This window comes from Microtus oregoni, unplaced genomic scaffold, assembly GCF_018167655.1.
Source record: "Microtus oregoni isolate MIOR12 unplaced genomic scaffold, Mior012 000030F_ref0000283, whole genome shotgun sequence".
Lineage (NCBI taxonomy): Eukaryota > Metazoa > Chordata > Mammalia > Rodentia > Cricetidae > Microtus > Microtus oregoni.
This window is the reverse complement of record NW_024543089.1, coordinates 17,551,802-17,571,364: the sequence shown is the minus strand read 5'-3', so window position 1 is coordinate 17,571,364 and position 19,563 is coordinate 17,551,802. Positions and strand designations below refer to the sequence as shown.

Here is a 19,563-nt window from a genome sequence, read left to right as displayed (position 1 = left end):
AAATGCACATATAGGAACACTGGATTTACCAAGCTCTACAGAAAAGTCTTACTGCACATCACCACCGTGTAACAGTTAAATCTCTTTCCTACAGGCTGAAATCTGTAAGTCAGGTCTGGAAGGCAGCAAAAGCAACCTGGACTGGGAGTAACACTTCTGTTGTCAAGGGTTACTGGTGGGGGAAGGGAGGCCTGCACAGGGAAAGAGTTATGGAAATGAAGAAGGTTCCTGCCACACACTACATAAATTCAAATGTTATACCTGTATTTGGAATAAGATCTGGATTCTGTTGTGTATTTTGTATTTTGCAACTTATTTATTTTACACATGACTGATGAGTTTGTGGATTTGCAGCAGCTTCCTGTATTAGGTACAGGTACATCACTTGCAAATATCATTCAGCAATAGAATATGTATCTCATAATTCTGTAGCCAAATTTGAATACACTATGAATATTTACCACTAAGTACAAGAAAGCCTTTCATTCTACCTTACTATAACATCAGCAAATACCTTTGGCAGGACTAGCTGGAAAGTCTGGGTCATTTCAAAGTAGTTGAAAATTTGTCTGCTTGCAAAATTAAAGTCCTAAAACAATAGTACACTTAACAGCTTAAATTCAGCTATCAATAGTATTTTTCAAATTAATTATGTAGTATCAAATAATAATCCCTGAAGACAGACAAGTAAGTAACATTATACAGACTGAGCAAGTTGTAGTTATGTACTTAGGAAAAATATTCATAAGTATATACATACATTTACAATCAAGATTGGTGAAAAAAAAAGCCATGGATATGAAAGGGAGCAAGGAGGTATATATATAAAGGTCTGGAGGGAGGAAAAGGTTGGAGAAATTGTGAAATTATATAGTAATTTCAAAACTAAAAGAAATAAAATTCTAAAGTGGAGTTAATATACACAAAGTGAAATTTTAAAAGTTCGCTTTCATGATGATATTTTTTTGGCAATGTTAAAATGTTTCAAGTGAACAGTCACAGTGCCCTGGCTCATTGTAGATCCCCTGGTTGTGCCCATTTATATCTCTACTATATTAGCTGAGAGGGGAAATGCAGAAAGAAAACGTGACAATTAACAATGCATACTTGGCAAATTGTAACCTTGTTGACATTTTCTGATGATGTATATTTTCATCCCAGCATTCAAAAGTAATCCAAAATTTCCAAATTTCTCATTTTGCAAAGTAAAAATCATGCCTGTGCCATTATCTTTAATGGCCCTCCCCCTTAAATTGTTTGAGGAAATCTCTCAGGTTTCATAATTGGCGCATACATTTTGGGTTCTGCCATTTTAATCCACTTAAGTCAAGTTATTGGAATAGCCATGCATTTTCATGAATAAAATTGGGTGCTATTTTACTTCTGTGAACTGCAGAAATGTTTGAGCAAATAACATGACCTGGATTCTTATGAGTCTTGCACTGTAGAAAGCAAGAGGGAGGTTTTCTTGTCAAAATATCAGTGTGTTTTTTTTCTCCTTCAGAAAATGTTCTTTGAAAATCCTTTGTATTATCAGAGCCACCCCCACAGACAATTAAAAGCAGATATGAAATGATAGATCACATGACCGGAGTTTAAATGTGAAGGCTTTCTCCCCCCCCCCCCCTCCTTGGTTAAACATCGCAGCAGGCACTACAATACCAGAGGTAACGAATCAATTAAATCCATTTTCCCCTCGGCATCTCCAAAGCTGCTTGTGGAGTGTTGCTGTATAGTTTAGAGCTGGAGCTAGGACCCAGGGGCCTCCGCAGCCACCAATAGAAGCGCACACTTGGACCTATTTGTATGCAATGCCGTGTGCTCTGCGCATTAATAGTAATACAGATAACGGGTATGAAAGAATTCTCTACTGAAGAAGGAGTGAATATTTTTCCAGGGTGCCGAGACTGAGAAGAAACCTGACTTTCCTTTCTCCGTTCCCGCACCACATTGCAAAGTCTCAGAAGGCTCTTGCAGCGTTTAAACTCGGAAGCCTCTTCTCTGCATAGCAAAGTTGGAGGGCTGCGCCTGCATCAGGGAGCTGCTGGATTTCTGAAGACAGTCTTATGGAAGGGTAAGTCCTGCAAACGACTGCAAAGGAAGTAGCTCTGGCTTTAAAATCGTGAAAGAGGTTTCTTGGTTTTTACGGTGGTGGCCAATGGAGTAGAGAATGGGTGCTGGAAGGACTCTGCAGTTTGCCCAGAAATTGGCAGGGATGCACCAGGGATTTGGGAAGGGTTGCATCAAAAACCTTGAGGCTAAATGGGAAATTGCAGCTTGAAGCTCTGGCGGGATTCAACAAGTTTCCCCGCAGAGATGTGATGTTTGTTTTGTTGCCCTGAACAGGGCCAGGTGTCTCTTATGAATGAGCTCTGCTTGCTTAACAAAGAAGTTTCTGGATTTTTGCCTGTGCTGTGTGACTGGGTTAATCCTTATTTGAGTGGGTTCTGTGCAACATTTGGGTTTCTTGGGGACACAGCCGGGGCTGCCTCGTGGGAAGTTCCGATTTTCAGTGTCCTGCTGGGTTCGGACTGGACGACTTTGCTGCTTGGTCTGAGGGTCTCTAAGCGCAAGGGTTTGCACTATGTGGAAAGATGCAGAAACCATGCTCTGAGGAGCTCCCAAACTTTGAAAGCTGTCTCCGGGAATGGAGGAGAGTAGAGATTTGGAAAATCAAGCTTTACTTGTGAATTGTGTTGAACTCTTAGAAATAAATAAGTCCTAGAGCTTTTGGAGATCTTTCATTCCAACCCGCCCCTGTTGGCTTGGAAGCGGTTTGTGGCGATGTGGAGATGGGGAATTAAACCAAACCAGGCGGGATATAATCTGAGGGAAAGGAGGAACGAAGAAGGAGAGCTAATGAATGAATAGGGTGCATCCTATCTTTCACACACAAAAACCTCACCCACGGGAAGTACGGGGAAGCGCTCCAGTTGGTGGCGTTTAGCCGCAAAACATTATACGGAGGTCCAGGAGCCTCTGCATTATTGATGATGTGCTATGTCCTTTTGGGGGCCCTTCTTCTTCTTCTCTTAGTCCTCTCTTGCTTCCTCTCTCCGATCCTCCCACCTGAGATCGGAGCTTGGCACAGAGCAACATTGGGCAAGCCAGTCCCACAGCTCTGTGGACACAATAGGGAGAGGCTTGTGAGCCGCCAATGCGGGATGCTAGGAAGCTCTCCTGGAAATCCGGCTGCCGCAGCCTGGGCTGCTAATCTGTTTTGCCCTGGGACGCTGGAGGCTGCCTTGGTTCAGCAGTCTTGCAATATAAAAATTATTAGGAGCTCGCACCTGGGCATAAAGGTCTCTGGTTACTGTCGTAGCCGGTCACTGCTGGAGGCAGAATAGTACATTTGGAAGAGGCGGAATATTATGGCTTCTTATGCATTCTGGGGACTAAGTACTCTACTGGTATGCGAAGATTCCTTGATAGCACCCAAGCAGTAGAAAACCTGTACTTTAAAGGGGGGAAGAAGGAAAACGTGCTGAGATTTTAGGAGAAAGGACACAATTCAGGCCATTGGTCAGGTTTTTCTTTCAAGTGGATGGTTTTAGATACGGGGCTTTGAAACGCTGTCCCTGCCGTCTCTGTAAACCAAAGAGGCAGGCTTCCAGATGCGGGAGCTCACTAGAGACTCCTTCTGTAGATGAAGGAAGGAGAAGTCAGGGCAGGAGGCTTCATTTCGCAGTCTTTTAACCCTGCCCTCAACACCTCCCACCCTTTCACGCCCTTGTCAGAGAGAACCAAACCCTGGAAATTCCTCTGTGTACCTTTCTAGTTTAAGAAAAGGAAATTCATGAAGCTGTGAGTTTCACAAAGGCCTGCGAAAAGTGGTGTGTGTGTGTGTGTGTGTGTGTGTGTGTGTGTGTGTGTGTGTGTAAGCAGTCAGTGCCAGAGATTATTTTGGTCATTGATTGCCGACCCCTTTCTTAGAACACTTAGAGTTTGAAAGGGAAAACTAAGTGAAGTACTCCATAGCATAGTTTGCGGAAGGGACGCTTGGAAGAGATGCATTCATTTGAACACATTGAGAATCGCACTGTCATTGCCTCTACCCTCATTTCTGTGTCCCCTTTGTTTTGGCTACTTGAGAATTAGGATGAAATATTGCAGTCAATGTTTGGAGAAATCAGTGGCCTATGTGGAGAGCAACTAGCACTCTGTTTACAGAATTTTCAACTTAGATGCTCCCAGGACATTAATGTGGGAGACTGGGTTTTTCATCAAGACCTGTTTGCTTTCTGTCTTGAGGCTCAGAAAGCAAGGGATAAATTCTGGAACATGTTGATGTGTTCAAATAGAAAAACAGGCTGGAGGGTGATCCCTTACCCCACCAAGAGACAGAGAAAGAGAGAGAGGGCGAGACAGTGAGAGGGAAGGAGGGAGAAAAACACAGCCAGATCAATCCTAAAATGATAAGGGCTTATTCAGTAGGTATCTATTGTGTGCCCACAGATGAGTAGATGATTAAAGGTGAGGAGTGTATGAGACATGAAGACATGCATTTCATGCCGGCGCCGTGGCTTTGGATGTCTGTTAGCATATTTCTGCACATCTTCCTGCCTCATGCACCTTTCAGTTTAGCTTTGTACAATCTATAGAACAGAAGCACAGTGACACAGGCACAGGTCCCCAGTGGAGGCTTGCTATAGCAAACAGCTTTTAATCACAGGTTTGCTGCGTTTTCCCCATTTCTTCCCTTCGCTTTCCATTCCCTTCCCCTGTCCTTGAACCCATATTACCATCTCCTGGGCTATATCCACTGAAGGTTAGTTGCATCCAGTGATGTAGCAGTGTGCTATACACCCTCATGGGAGGAGGGCAGCCATCCAACAGCTGCCTGGGGAGTCACACAGCTTTAAAGCTGACTTTTCCTTACCCTAAGCTGCACACAATACAGAATAAATATCCTAATGTCTCCCCAAAGGCAAGCATTTTCTCTTCTTATAATTGTCTTTTATTTTACAGAACAACCAAATCAGTTCAAATATGCAGCAGCCTTGATGAGAAATGAAAGGGAGGCTATGCACTCCTGTGCAGGGTACAATACTTGGAAGCTAGTTTTGTGTGCGTTGCTCTGCAGGCTCATCTTTGCCACCTATCTATACTTGATATATTAGTGTTATTTTATATTTAAGCAAGATTTAATATATTATTTTCCTTAGAAGGCTCAGGAACTCAAGGCACTGCAAAGACTGGAGGGCAGGGGCAAAAAAACAAGGCTACAAAGCCAGGCCTTGGCAGCATGATAAACGAGCAGGCGCAGTGCACCATTTGAAATGTAATTTGAGAAGAAGTTCCACCATATCTCTGGCAAAAGAAAGCTTCTTTTGCCTAGAAAACCCAACTGATTTCTCTCACTTTTGTCCCTAAAACATGATACTATAGAGTAGGTAAAAAATTTAACCTTGTTATATAATTATTCTTCCCTAAACTCATCGTTAAAATGAGCATTATTATTGTTTATCCCTTCACACATATATCTAACTATATTAATGCTTTATGAGTCAGACAATTCTCTTAATTCTATAAGGGATTGCGGTCCTAGAACATAGCTGATTTATCTAAGAGTGAAATCAATATTTCCTTAATGATGAAAGACAAGTGTAGTTTGCCTTCTGAATCCCTGAATTCTTGTCATGCAGGTTGTATATGTACATACACAAGCAGATATGAGGCTATTTAATAAGCTTGAATATTAATGAGTTTTGGAATCCATAGAATTCCTGGAAATAAACACATGTGAACATCATAGGATGACTAGAAATATTGTCTTGCTTATTTTTTAATACTGCAATTCACAATGATAGCCTTTACAATTCTCGATAGCCCAGTGTGTTCTCTCACAGTTCTCCCACCTCAGGTTCTGGGGTGCTAGGATTGGTGTAGGATTCCCCTCTGAATGTTATGAATATGTTTTGTTACCATTGGTTAATAAAAAAATCCACTTTGGCCTTTAATAGGGCAGAATATAGTTAGGTGGGAAAACAACTGATTGACAGACAAAGAAGGTGGAGTAAGTAGCCACCCACGAAGCAAGATGTGAAATAACAAACCATGCATGATGGAGGAAGGTCATTGGTTAAAAAAATAAAGAAACTGCCTTGGCCCATTTTATTGGTTAGAACATAGGTGGGTGGAGTAAACAGAACAGAATGCTGGGAGGAAGAGGAAGTGAGCTCAGAGACGCCATGCTCCCCTCTTTCGGGCAGACACGATAGCTCTGCTCTCTGAGGCAGACGCATGAAGCTCAGACCCAGGATGGACGTAGGCTAGAATCTTTCCCGGTAAGACTGATACTGCACAGTTTATTAGAAATGGGTTGATTGGGATATCAGAATTAGCCAGTAAGGGCTAGAGCTAATGGGCCAAGCAGTGTTTAAAAGAATACAGTGTCAGTGTAATTATTTCGGGGCAGAAGCTAGCAGGCGGCCGGGGTGCTGGGGACTCAGCCCTGCTGCTCCTATTACAACACATGCACTTGAGGTAAAATATAAAATAATAGAAATGGATTAATTTAAGTTGTAAGAGCTTAAATTAGAAGTAGAAGTACGTCTGAACTGTTGGCCATACTGTGTTGTAATTAATATAAGTTTTGTGTGGTTATTCATGTCTGGGTGGCAGGGAAATGAAAGTGTAGTCTCCATTTACGTAGCATTTTCTATTCTTCTAAATATTTATACAGCTTTTAAATATATTAATCGTTCCAGCTAACTCTATCTTATTTTCCCTTGTAAGTCAATAAAGAAATTGACAGTTCTTTATATCTTTCTTCTAATGATAAAGAATTCAGAATACCCTAGATATACTTAATTTGTATTTCTCTGAGACCAAACATTTTTAAGGAGTGACATTGCACAGATCTCATAGGTAGTCAGTTACTTTTTTGTAAATTCCACCATCCTGTTTACCTTAGCTCATGAGTCTAAAGGCTTCAGCTTACTGGGTAAATGCATCTTTTCAGAAATGGTTCATATCACTACATCCTTGGCTTCTCTAATGTGGAGGATTCCTTGCTTCACTCATAAAGACTGCCATATCAATCTGGACTAGTTGATGTTCTTCCTCAACCATGAGATTTCTCTGATAGTGCTAACTCAAACAAGTTGTGACTTCTGACTTTCTAAATCAATTATTATGGGTGCTACAGTTTTTCTCAGAATTAGGACCAGATACCTGTCAGAAAGAACTCAAGGATGGTCAGATTTGTTTTAATCTGTGACTTTAAAAGATTTAGTCCCTTATGGTTGGTAAGACAGGCTAAAGGAAGTCAGGTACCTCAGGATGGGTCAGGGATAGGAAAAAGGGGAATGCTACTACAGGCAAGTATGTCAGTGCCCTTATCCTATGGGGTAGAGCTACCCATACTCATGGTGGATATTTACCCCTCAGTTCGCCTCCACGGAAAATACTCTCAGGGACATACCCACATATTTGCTTCAACAAATCCTAAAGGTGACTCTAGTCATACAGACAACCAAGGTTAGCTAGCAAAATTATCAATATCGTGGGCTTGGAAAGTAAGACAACACTTCTTTAACATTGGCGCCAAAATAACATGTAGTTAATTCTACATCATTTTGCATAGGTTTTTGATCAGTTAAATTTTCTGTTTGTTCATCATGGTTCTATAATTAGAGTTTACTGGTTACTTATTGCCCATAGTAAACCAGATGTTACAAAACATTTGTGGGGTTTCAATAAAAAGAAAATTTTCTTCCTAATCTGTGCTTTTGCCATACCTATATTTTAAACGATCTATTAGATTCTGAAAATTATCTGAAGTATTTTTAAGGAAGTAACTTAAAGGAAACCATTTAAACGTTAAAGTTTTAAAGCAACATATATAATTCTTCTTGCCCAAATTTCTTTCCTACTTGAATTTCTAGTCTCTAAATAAGGCATCATACACACCCAAACGAATCCACTGTGACCTTGTTCTTTGTGGGATGCTTTATGTTTGTGATGCTTTATGGTGGTTCTTTCTCACAGGCTAAGTCATTCCCTGCTTCCTCTTCCATGGCCACCATTATGTTACTTTCATTCTGCTGTTGGAGCTGGGAGTCACAATCATGTGTTTATAAAAGCTACTCTTCTACTTCACAAAGAATGAACCGTAAACTCCTCCAGATGGCATGATCTGAACCTCAAATTATTTTCTTCATTTTCAGCCTTCATTTGTTTGCATCTTCTAAAATATTTGAGATATTTATTTTTGCTGCTTTTGATTATGTCAGAATATTTTCCTGAAATGGTTCTCATTTTCTTGCTCATTTTGTGGTAATAACAAAATTATTGCTTATCCTGTGAAGTTCTTTATGTGAAACAAATGGATCTAAATATGTCCTCCCTTCATATTTCTTCCATAAATGATCCTAAAACTGCAAGACATTTATTTATTAACTACCCCCATGACACTGTGCTAACTGTTCAAATGTTGCTCAAACTTGAAATGTTGACATCTAAATCTATAGCTGGGAGCAGGTTCTTATATTTATGATCCCGTCAACTGTGGTATTGATGAGGGACAATTGCTACAAGTTCACCATGAGTCTCAGAGTAACCTCCAATTCAACCAAAGCTACAAAGTCAGTCCCTGCCTCAAAAAACACTGCACACATGCATGCATACATACACGCACACATATATATATATACATATACATGTGTACATAAAACTTTATTTATATATACACACATATATAAAATATATCCTGAACTATACATTGGTGTAAAAAATAGTGAAGATTTGGAGACATGATTAATTCAAAAGGCCTAATTCATACACATGGTACAATAACAGAAGTATTAGCATGTTCTTGTGCATTCCTCTTCACATAAATGAGACTAGAGCTCCCTATAAAGCCTGCTTCTGACATTTATCTCAGCCTCCAGATTGTAGGAATAAAATGATTATTCTTCCTAAGCCACCCTGCATATGGTTCTCTGTTTAAGCAGACAAGTCTTAAGTGAAACATCAGACCATGAGCAAACAAATCATGTACCATAGTCTCTAGAGTATATAATACAGGTTCTTCAAATACATATTTTAATGAGCATCCCTGATAGAACCAGAAATGGTTTGCCACAGTAGTTGTTCCATAGCTCAGCCAAAGTTTAGGGTGGTGCCATAGCGTAGGCTCTAGTCTTTCTAGAATACTGTGTTTCAAAACCTAAAGCAAGTTAACAATACAAAAACCAAACAAACAGGTGTGTGATTCCTATGAGTCAGATCAACGGAGTCATTTTTACCATGGCTAGGTCTTTCAAGGAAATGGTACAGATATGAATGGCAGAGTTTCCATGACTCCTTACAGAGATCATCTGAGTCCAGGTGTTGCTGTTCAGTGTCTGGAACCTTAAGTTTATGGCTTCTATAATCATTGCCTCTTGATTAGAAGGGCAGAAGTAAAACATGTCTGTACTTATCACCGCCATTAAACATTAAGACAGTCACTATAAAGTCAAGTTTCCTGCCCACCCTTCTAGATTGCATCTTCTAACAAGAAGTTCATGTTATAAATTTTGTGAAGACGTTTTCATTTTTAGAATATTTACATTGTTATCAATTTTACTTATGTGTACATAAGTGTGTTTGTGTGTTGGTCTGTGCACATGAGTACAGGTGCCTCTGAAGGTGGGAGACACGGGATCCCCTTGAACTGGAGTTAAGACAACTGGGCCCTTCCCTTCCTGAGTTCTGGGAACATAACTTGGGTCCCTGGAACTATATCTGTATTCGCCTACTTGATTTTATGTTCTGATACCTATGTGTACCAAGAACAATTCTGAACCACATTTACTGCTGTGAGACTAACTGAAATATTTAGATAAACTTCAATTATATGAATATTGTCCTCATGATCTCCTCAAGTTGTCTTAGGTAGATCCACTTCATACATTTTCATTACTCTGTAGTATTGAGCATAACATGTGTACTATAATTTGTGCTTCCCATTCTTATTAATTTATTTGAATTTACCAGAATGAAAATTGATGTAACAATGTTACTACACATTTCATTATGCAAGTGCTGATATTTTCTTAGTTGTATTTAGAATTGAAAGGACTTAGCCACGTGGAAGGAACTTTTGGTTCTCATTTTTTTAATACTTTCTTCTCACATACAATATGTCCTGATCACAGTTTCCCCTCCCTCCATGCCTAAAATCCCCACTCCACCAACTTCCTCTTTCCCAGATCCATTCCCCCTCCATTCATCCTCAGTTTTTTATTGCTGTGAAAAAGTGCTTAAGGAAATCAGTCTGAAATAAAAAAAAAAAAAAAAAAAAAAAAAAAAAAAACAAGGTTTCATAACTGGGTCTACTTTTTCAGACTGCGGGTATCACGCACATCATGAAAACAGAATGTGTCACAGTGACTGCTGCTCCATGTTAGCCAGGAAAGAAACAAATCAATAGACAAATAGAGATCTTGGAAGATACACCCCAGTCATGCCCACAGGGACCTGCTTCCTCCAAATAGACTTTCTTTCCCTCAGGTTCCATTAACTCTCACAGTCCTTTCAACTATGAAGGTTTTGGGGGTGGGGGGGGGCGGGAACACAACATTGGTTAGGTGTGAGCCTTCATGATCCAATCCACAGTTCCACCTCTGAATGCTTTTGCTTTGAAAAAGAATTATTAAAACATAACTTTTGTGATAATTACAAGCCCTAATTTATAGCATTACTTCTGTTCTTTTAATTTTTAGATGTTTATTTATTTTAATTTTTGAAAATTTCATATACAAGAAATATACCTACATCATTTCTTCCCCACCCATATTCTCTGTCCCATCATCCATTTCCAACAAATGACCTCTCATCCTTTATTATCACATATATATGTGTGTGCATATGTGTGTATATGTATATATATATATATATATATTGCTTTTAATTAGAATTTCAACTTAAGTAGTAATCTTCTAAACAATGAATAAGAATATTTGGATAGTAGCTACTGTGCGGAATATCCCATATTTAGATTGCATTCATCATCATGGACTCTTAAATTAATAATTATTTGTATAAATAAAATGATAGGAAAATTTGAAATGAATGAATTAATAAAGGGGTTTAGATGAAGCATTAATAGCTTCAATTAATCTGATTTTAAGTAGACAGATAACAGTTATTTAGAATATATTTATGATCATACAAGTGAGGATGCATTTATAATTTTTCAAGTTGTATACTTTTTAAGCGTTGGCAAGTAAAATGTAATCTCAGCTCAATCTAAAATAACCACTGGTAACAAGTACCAAAAAGGCCAAGATGAGCAAGAAAAATTATTCCTTTTATCTTCTTTTGATTGAAATAGATTATTTCCTCAGAAAATATATACTGATCATAGATTTCCCTCCTTTTACTATTTCAAGTTCCTACCCACCTCCCCTCCCATCATATCTACCCCATTTCTGTCTCTCATAAGAAACCAAATGGACTTCTAAGGGATAATAATGAAATGAATTGAAATGAAATATGATAAGGTAAAAATGAAACTAACATATTGGGACAGAACAAAATGAACAACCAGAAGAAAAAGAGCCTTAGAAAATCCAATATATACAGGTGTGGACACAGAGACCCACACAATCACACTCATGACTCCCCCCCAAAAAACTAAATTGTAAGCTGTAATATATACAAAAAGGACTTGTAGGATAAAAAAAAGAATAAAATGAATAAATAAAATATATCATTGACATATATATATATATGCAAATGTATAGCATCTTTGTATTTCTGGGTCTGGCTTAGATCACTCAGAATGATTTTATTCTAGTCCCATTTACATGTGAATTTCATTTTTCAATTTTAAAGGCTGAATAATACTTTATTGTGTGAGTGTACCACAGTTTTTTTATCTGTTGATCTGTTGAGTGACGTCTAGGTTGTTTTATATTTCTGTATAATACAAATACCTCACGGTCGTACAGCAGGCATCCATTGCATTAGTAACCTGGTTGAATATGTGTCTCTGTAGTAGAGTGAAACATCCTCTGAATACATGCTCAACAGTGGTACAACAGGCATCCTTTGAATACATGCTCAACAGTGGTACAGCGGGCTCTTGAGGAAGATCAAGTCCCCTTTTCCTGAAAATCACACCGACTTCCATAATTGCTGGACAAGTTTGCAGTCCCACAAGTAATGGATGAATATTCCCCTTCCTCCATGCCTTTGCCAACATAAACAGCCATTTGTTCCATTGATCTTAGACATTCTGAAATGTATAAGAAGAAATTTCAAAGTATTTTAGTATGCATTTTCGTAATGAGCAAGAATGGTAAACATTTTTTAAGTGTTCCCCAGCCATTCTGATATATCAAGATATTCTGTTTAGATCTGTATCCCACTTTTAATTGGTTTATTTATTTTCTTGATATCCCAGAGTTCTTAGTACTATATACATTTTGGATATTAGAACTCTATCAGATGTGTAGTTGGTAAAAATCTTCTTCCATTCTTTGGGTGTGTTAATCCTATTGATTTTTTTCAGTGAACTACAGCCTTGTTTCATTGATTCTTTGTATCATTTTCATTTGCTTCTATTCATTCAATTTATGCCCAAGTTTGATTATTTCGATCTCATACTTTTGAGTATGATTTCTTCGTTTTTTGTTTTGGAGCTTTCAGCTATGCTGCTAAGTTACTAATATCTCCAGTTACATTATATAGTAGTCACTTAGTGATCTGAGCTGGCTTCTTGAACCACTTTTTTTGTGACCCATAAGTTTGGGTATGTTGAAAGGTCATTTTCATTCAATCTTAGAAAGTCTTTTAATGCCTTTTTTGTTTATTTTTTCCTTTGTTCATATTACTATCATTATCATTACAGATTTTCCCCTCCTCCCCTCTTTCCATTTTCCTCCCTGTAGCGGCGTAAACGAATGCAGACAGATTGTAACAATATATATAGTTTTAATGTAGAAATAGACTTACAGAACCACCGTTCCAGCGGAGACCAGGAAAGCAGAAGAGACAGCTTGGAGCACGCTAGCCAAATTTATAGGCAGACATTAGCCTGAGGTGAACACGCCCCCTAAGGGGCGGGACTTATCCCTACACCTCCCCCTTCCCCAACCCCCTCCCCCTCCCTCTCCATTCCAAAGAGCAGTCAGGGTTCCCTGCCCTGTGGGAAGTCCAAGGTCTTACCCCTCCATTCAGGTCTAGGAAGGTGAGTATCCAAACAGACTAGGTTCCCACACAACCAGTACATGCAGTAGAATCAAAACCAAGTGCCATTGTCCTTGGCTTCTCAGTCACCCCTCCTTGTCAGCCATTTCTTCAGAGAGTCCGGTTTGATCACATGCTCCATCAGTCCCAAACCAGCTGGCCTTGGTGAGTTCCCACTAGATCAGCCCCACCATCACAGACTCCTGCCTTAACCCGTTTTCCATTCAGTGGTGAGTTTTTCAGTTTCCAAGTTTTTAAATTTTTTTTGTTTTCTGTTGCTGATGTCCACCTTGAATGGTCAGATAGAATGAAGGTTGTTACTTTAATTTTTTTCATATATATTAAAACTTGCTTTGTGTCCAAGTATATTTTCAATTTTGAAGAAAGTTTCATGAGGTACTAAATAACAGAGCTACATTCTTTTGTGTTTGGTTGAAATGTTCTGTAAATATCTTTTGGGTTCATCAGTTAGCTCTAGCATTTCTCTGTTTAGTTCTGGTCTGGATGACTTGTCTATTGGTGAGACTGGGTATTGAAAAAAATTTCAGTATTGCATTTAAGGATCAATATCTGATTTATATGTAATCAAAATAATTCATGATCTTTAGGTTGGTTCATAAATACTAAAAATTGTAATGTCTTCTTAGGAGATTTTTCCTTTAATGACTATGTTATGTCCTTCCTTATCACTTCTGATTAGTTTTGGTTTGAAGTCTATTTTGTCAGGTATTGAAAGGATATCTGGTTTGCTTCTTATATTTATTTTCTTGGAGTATCTTTTTCCAACGGTTTACCATGAGATAATAATGTTTATCCTTAATGTTGAGGCATGTTTCTTGGATAGCACAGCAGGATAGATCCTGTTTTCACACATAGTTTGTTATTCTATATCCTTTTTGTAATTTAATTAACATTTTTTTAATTTATTTTACATAATGACCACAGTTTCCCCTCACTTCTTTCCTCTATTTCTTCCCCTAACTCCCATGTACCCACATCCCCATCGAGACTCCTCCTCTATCTCTACTCAGAAAAGGACAAGCCTCCCGTAGACCTGAACAAAGCATGGCACATCAAGTTGAGGTAGAACTGAGCTCCCTATCCTCCTCCACCCCCAGCCTCAATCCAAGGCTGAGCAAGATAATCCATCACATCACAGAAAACAGATTTCCAAAAGCCAGCTAAGCAAAAGTCAAGTGTTTGGCTGAGGATCTCTACATTTGCTTCCATCAATTACTAGGTAAAGTTGTCTGATGACAATTAGGATAGTCAGCCATATGATTACAGTAGATAGTCAGTTCAGGCATCCTCTTCCCTATTCCTAAAAGTATTAGTTGGGTTCATCCTTGGGGATTCTTGGGAGTTTCCCTGACATCAGGTTTTTTCCATAGTCCTGAAATGTCTCCCTTATCAAAACATTTATTTTTTTACTCTCCCTCTCTGTCCTGCTCCCCAACTCTCCTCCCTCACACAGCCAGTCCAACTGGATCACTCAAGTTCCTAGCCCCCCCCCCTTCCAGTTTATTCATATAATCTCTTCTGTTTCACCTTCCCAGGTAAATCCATATATCCCTCTTTGGGCCTTCTTTGTTAAATAGCTTCTCTTGGACTGAGGATTGTAAGCATGTTATCTTGTACTATGCCCCTAATAGTACTTATGAGTGCGTCCATACCATGTTTGTCTTTCTGTGTCTGGATGATTCTCACTCTGAGTGATTTTTTTCTAGTTCCATCCATTTTGTTTACACCTGTGTATTACTCCATTGTATAAATGTACCACACTTTCCTTATCCATTGTTCAACCGAGGGGCAGCTAGATTGTTCCCAGGTTCTAGCTATTATGAATAATGCTGCTTTGAATGGAGTCAAATTTGATTTGTATTTCCTTGATGACTAAGGACGTTGAACAACTATTTAAGTGTATTTTGGCCATTTGAGATTCTTCTGTCAAGAATCCTCTGGTTAGAACTGTACCTCATTTTTAATTGGATTATTTGGTGTTTGGATGTCTAGTTTCCTGAGTTCTTTATATATTTGGGAACTCAGCCCTCTGTCAGATTTGGAGATGGTGAAGATATGTTCCCATTCTGTAGGCGAATTTTTTGTCTTGATGACAGTGTCCTTGGCTTACAGAAGCTTCTCAATTTCAGAAGGTATCATTTATTAATTATTGAACTCAGTGTCTGTGCTACTGGTGGGAAGTGGTTTCTTGTGCCAGTGTGTTCAAGGCTATATACTACTTTCTCTTTTATAGCTTCAGCGTAACTGTATTTATGTTGAGGTCTTTGATCTACCTGGACTTGTGCAGAGCGATAGATATGTATTTGTGTGCATTCTTCTACTTGCCAACATCCAGTTATGCCAGCATCATTTGTTGAAGATACTTTCTTTTTTTTTTTTGTCATAAAAGTTTAGCTTCTATGTCAAAAATCAGGTGTTCATAGGTGTGTGGATTTATGTCAGGGTCTTTTATTTGATTCCATTGGTCCACATGTCTGTTTTTTTGTCAATACCAAGCTGTTTTTTTTTTTATTAATGTAACTCTATATTAGAGTTTGAAGTCAGGGTGGTGATACTTTCAGAAGTTCCTGCATTGTACAGGATTGTTTTAGCTTTTCTGTTTTTTCGTTTTGTTTTGTTTTTTCGTAAGAAGTTGAGTATTGTTCTGTCAAGATCTGTGAGATTTTTTTGGGGATTTTGATGGGATTGCATTTATTCTGTAGATTGCCTTTAGTAAGATTGCCATTTTTCCTATGTTAATCCTGCCTATCCATGAATATTGGAGATTTTTCTATGTTCTGATATCTTATTAGATTTCTGTCTTCAATAGCCTATGCCTTTTTATCTAAAAATTGAGACCATTGATTTTATAGATATCAATGAGCAGTGTTTGTTGATTTCTATTATTTCATTGCTGTTGTTGTGATAGTGGTGGTAGTGGTGGCAGTGGTAGTGTTTGTGTGTTTCTTCTTTTGCTTTGATGATCTCATACTATTTATCTCCTTTGTTTTCCTAGGTGTGTTTAACCTCTTCAGAGTTTTTCTTCTATTGCATCCTGAAGGGCTGGATCTGTAGATTGATATTGCTTAAACTTAGTTTTATCATGGGATATGTTAGCATCTCCATCTACTGTAATTGAATGTTTTGTTTTTATAGTTGTATGGATTGGTATCTGTCATCTCTTAGTGTTTGTTGAACATTTATTTAGGCTTTTCTTATTTTAAGAGTCTCAGTTGAGAAGTCAGGTATTATTCTAATAGATTTGCTCTTAAATGCCACTTGATATTTTTCCCTTGCTTCTTTTAATATTATTTCTTTATTCCACAAAATTAGTGTTTTGATTGTTATGTGCTTATGGAAATTTCTTTTCTAGTTAAGTCTCTTTGGTGTCCTATATCCTTCTTATACCTTAATAGGTACCTACATCTTTAGGTTAGGGTAATTTTCTTCAATGATTTTGTTGAAAGTATTTTCTGTACCTTTTACCTGGGTTTTTTCTTCTTCCTCTATTCCTATTATTCGTAGATTTTGCATTTTCATTGTTTCTAAGATTTTCTGGATATTTAGAGTCAGGATTATTTTAGATTTAACATTTTCTTCGACTACCATATCCCTTTATTCTATCTCAACTTCAACAACTCTCTTCCATCACTTATATTCTGTTGGTTATGATTGCCTTTGAGATTCCTGTTAAGATTGTTAAAGTTTTTATTTCCAGATTTTGTACAGTTTGGGTTTTCTTTATTGAGTCTGTTTTGACTTCCAGGTCTTAAACTGTTTTGTTTACATTCTTTCACTGTTTGTTTGCATTTGTGTAAATTACTCTAAGGGATCTGTTCCTTTCCTCTTTAAGAACCTCACATATTCAGAAAAGGTTTTTTAAGGTCTTTCCCTTGTACTTAACTATGTTTCAAATCTCAGAGTCTCCTTGGTATGTTTGCTAGTCTCTAGAGGAGATATATTGTCCTGCCTGTTGTTTGTTTTCATGCTGTCTTCTATGCACCTTTCTTTGGAAAATTGTGATTCTAGATGCTGATTTCTAGTCTTGTCTTTGTTGGTGTGGTGCTTTGTTCCTTGATTTTTGTTGTCCTTTGTGGTTCTAACGAGGGTATGTTGGCTGTGTTTCCTGGAAATAAAATCTTTAGGGGTATCCTGTTAGGTCTGGTGACTTGGTTTGTGTAAAATGTGTTTCTGAATATTTGTTGCTGACAGACACTGACACAGGTAGATAGATTGGTGGTTAAGGAGGTCCACAGGAGGGAGAAAAGGTGGGTATTCTACCAGGATCTGCTAAGTCCTCTGGGAATGAGAAAAGAGAATGAGTAATGGGCACAACAGTCCATCTGCTACAGAGCCGGGGATTTAACTGGGAACCTGGATTTGTGGCAGAAGATGGAGAGTGAAGACTTGAAGCTTGCCTATATGCTTCACTAGTCTACTGGCTTCTCTGATGTCTAGCCTGGTGAGTTCCCTGGGTATGTCAACTGATGTTAGGGCTGGGATAATAGCAACTTGGAGAAGTTATTGCATGGATCCTTAGGAAATGGGGGCAGATATCAGGAGGCCATTGCTGGTAGTCTGCTACAGAGCTGCGGTTGAGAATACAGATTGAATTTGAAAGGAAGGAGAATGGTATAGAACTGTAATTTGCCTACCTGTTTAGCTTGAAAGTTTATTAATGATGTGTCATTTAACTCACACATATTAAGTATAACCTGCATCATTTTTTCAAAACAAAAGTATGCAATAAGTAAGACTCTACCAGTGATGTCAAATTCATCAAAGTTGCAGTTACACCAAGACCTAATTTATTTATTCTTTTTCAAAACTTTATTTCATTTCACATTAATAGATATTAAAATTTTTTTAAAGCATGACTCATAAATATTTAGCATCTTTAAGGCCTAATTTGTTTATTCCTTTCAAAACTATATTTTATTTCACATTAATAGATATTAAAAATTTTTAAAACATGAATCATAAATATTTAGCATCTTTACTTTGGTTTTGTCAACACCAGGACCTGGCATATACTGTATACTACTGAACTATACTCCAACGTTCTTGTTTTTCTTACAGGATAAAAGGTCTAACAGTGCTGCCCATTTTGTCCCTATGATGGAGATCCTTCTGTCTCGATAATCTGAGTGTCTAGGACCATTGAAATGTATCAAGACAACCCTTGACACATTTTTCATAACAACTCAAAAACAGAACCAATCCAATGTTTACAGATGTTTCACATATAAAAGATAGGGCATTTTACACACCCGAATTTTATTCAGTTTTAAAATGGAGTGAAATTCTGTTAGTTGTCATGATATGGAAATATGCAAAGTTAAATAGATCAGACAGATGTTGTTTGAGTCTATTTAATAAAATGTTTAGAGAAACAAAATTCATGAACAGCAATAAAATGATGACAGTAAAAGGATGAAGTTGCTAGAGGCTTTTTATCTAAGGCATACATCCTCTCAGTTTGGTATAATTGAAAAAATCTGCTGATGGTTACACAACCACATAAGTGCAATCAATGTCGGCAATGTGTGCAGCTAACAGGAATGAGTTTCATGCTATTACATGTTTTCGTAGAACAAAAAAAAAAAATACTTTTGTCACAAACTTGCCAAGTAGTCATTTTCCTTTAGGAAAATTTCTATTTTAATACATTCTTCCAAGACCTTTTAAAATGTTAATTTTAGACAAAGCACTATAATCGTTCTGCCTGCTAATATTAGAAAAAAATGCATTAAGTCAATTGTGAGTTTTATGGAAAATGAGACTCATACAACCTGCACTTTGAAACAGACAGGACTAAACCAGCACATTCAGCAGCACAAATTGACTGAATCAAGAGGTTGTGCCTCTGGACACAAGAGTGGCTGAAGTCAGATGGTGGTTTCAGAATGAGAAGATGTTTGGGGATGAAACAAATGCAAACTTCAATGCAGTGAAGTAGCCCTGAAACCCCAGGAGGACTTCCTGTTGGGTCTGATACAAAGTGCCAATAAGGCCATGCCTTAGCCACCTGCCCAGACATGCTGCCAGATCAAAGCTGACTGTGATCAAATGGGATTACTGCACTGACACAAATGTATGCGGATATCGGGAATTGCAGATTATGGCGCATCTGCTGCTCACCTCTGAAGTGTTGGGAGCAGGACATGACAGTCACGGATTGCGTATCAATATAATAACCATGTACTTCGGTGCTGGAGATTTAAATGCTGCAGTCACATGATCCTTCTCTACATCCCCCTTTAGCTTAGTTACTCACATTTTTGCAACATTACTCTAACTCACCCTTCTTGTGCACGTGCCATTGAACACTTATAGAAACTTTCCTCCATAGATAATGATATAAAACTCTTTGAGATCAAA

General features: G+C 38.1%; 1 protein-coding gene across 4 annotated transcripts in view; it reads left to right on the top strand.

The window, feature by feature from the left end:
* The first annotated feature begins 1,897 nt into the window (after window positions 1–1,897).
* Window positions 1,898–19,563, top strand: part of Robo1 (roundabout guidance receptor 1) — a 1,017,834-nt gene continuing 1,000,168 nt past the window's right edge. For 3 of the 4 annotated variants that reach the window (XM_041678491.1, XM_041678497.1, XM_041678489.1), the window contains exon 1: window positions 2,022–2,074. The gene's annotated coding sequence lies outside the window, so the exon portion shown is untranslated. Of the gene's footprint in view, window positions 2,075–19,563 lie in introns of all 4 variants that reach the window. The other variant, XM_041678490.1, reaches the window with a different exon arrangement.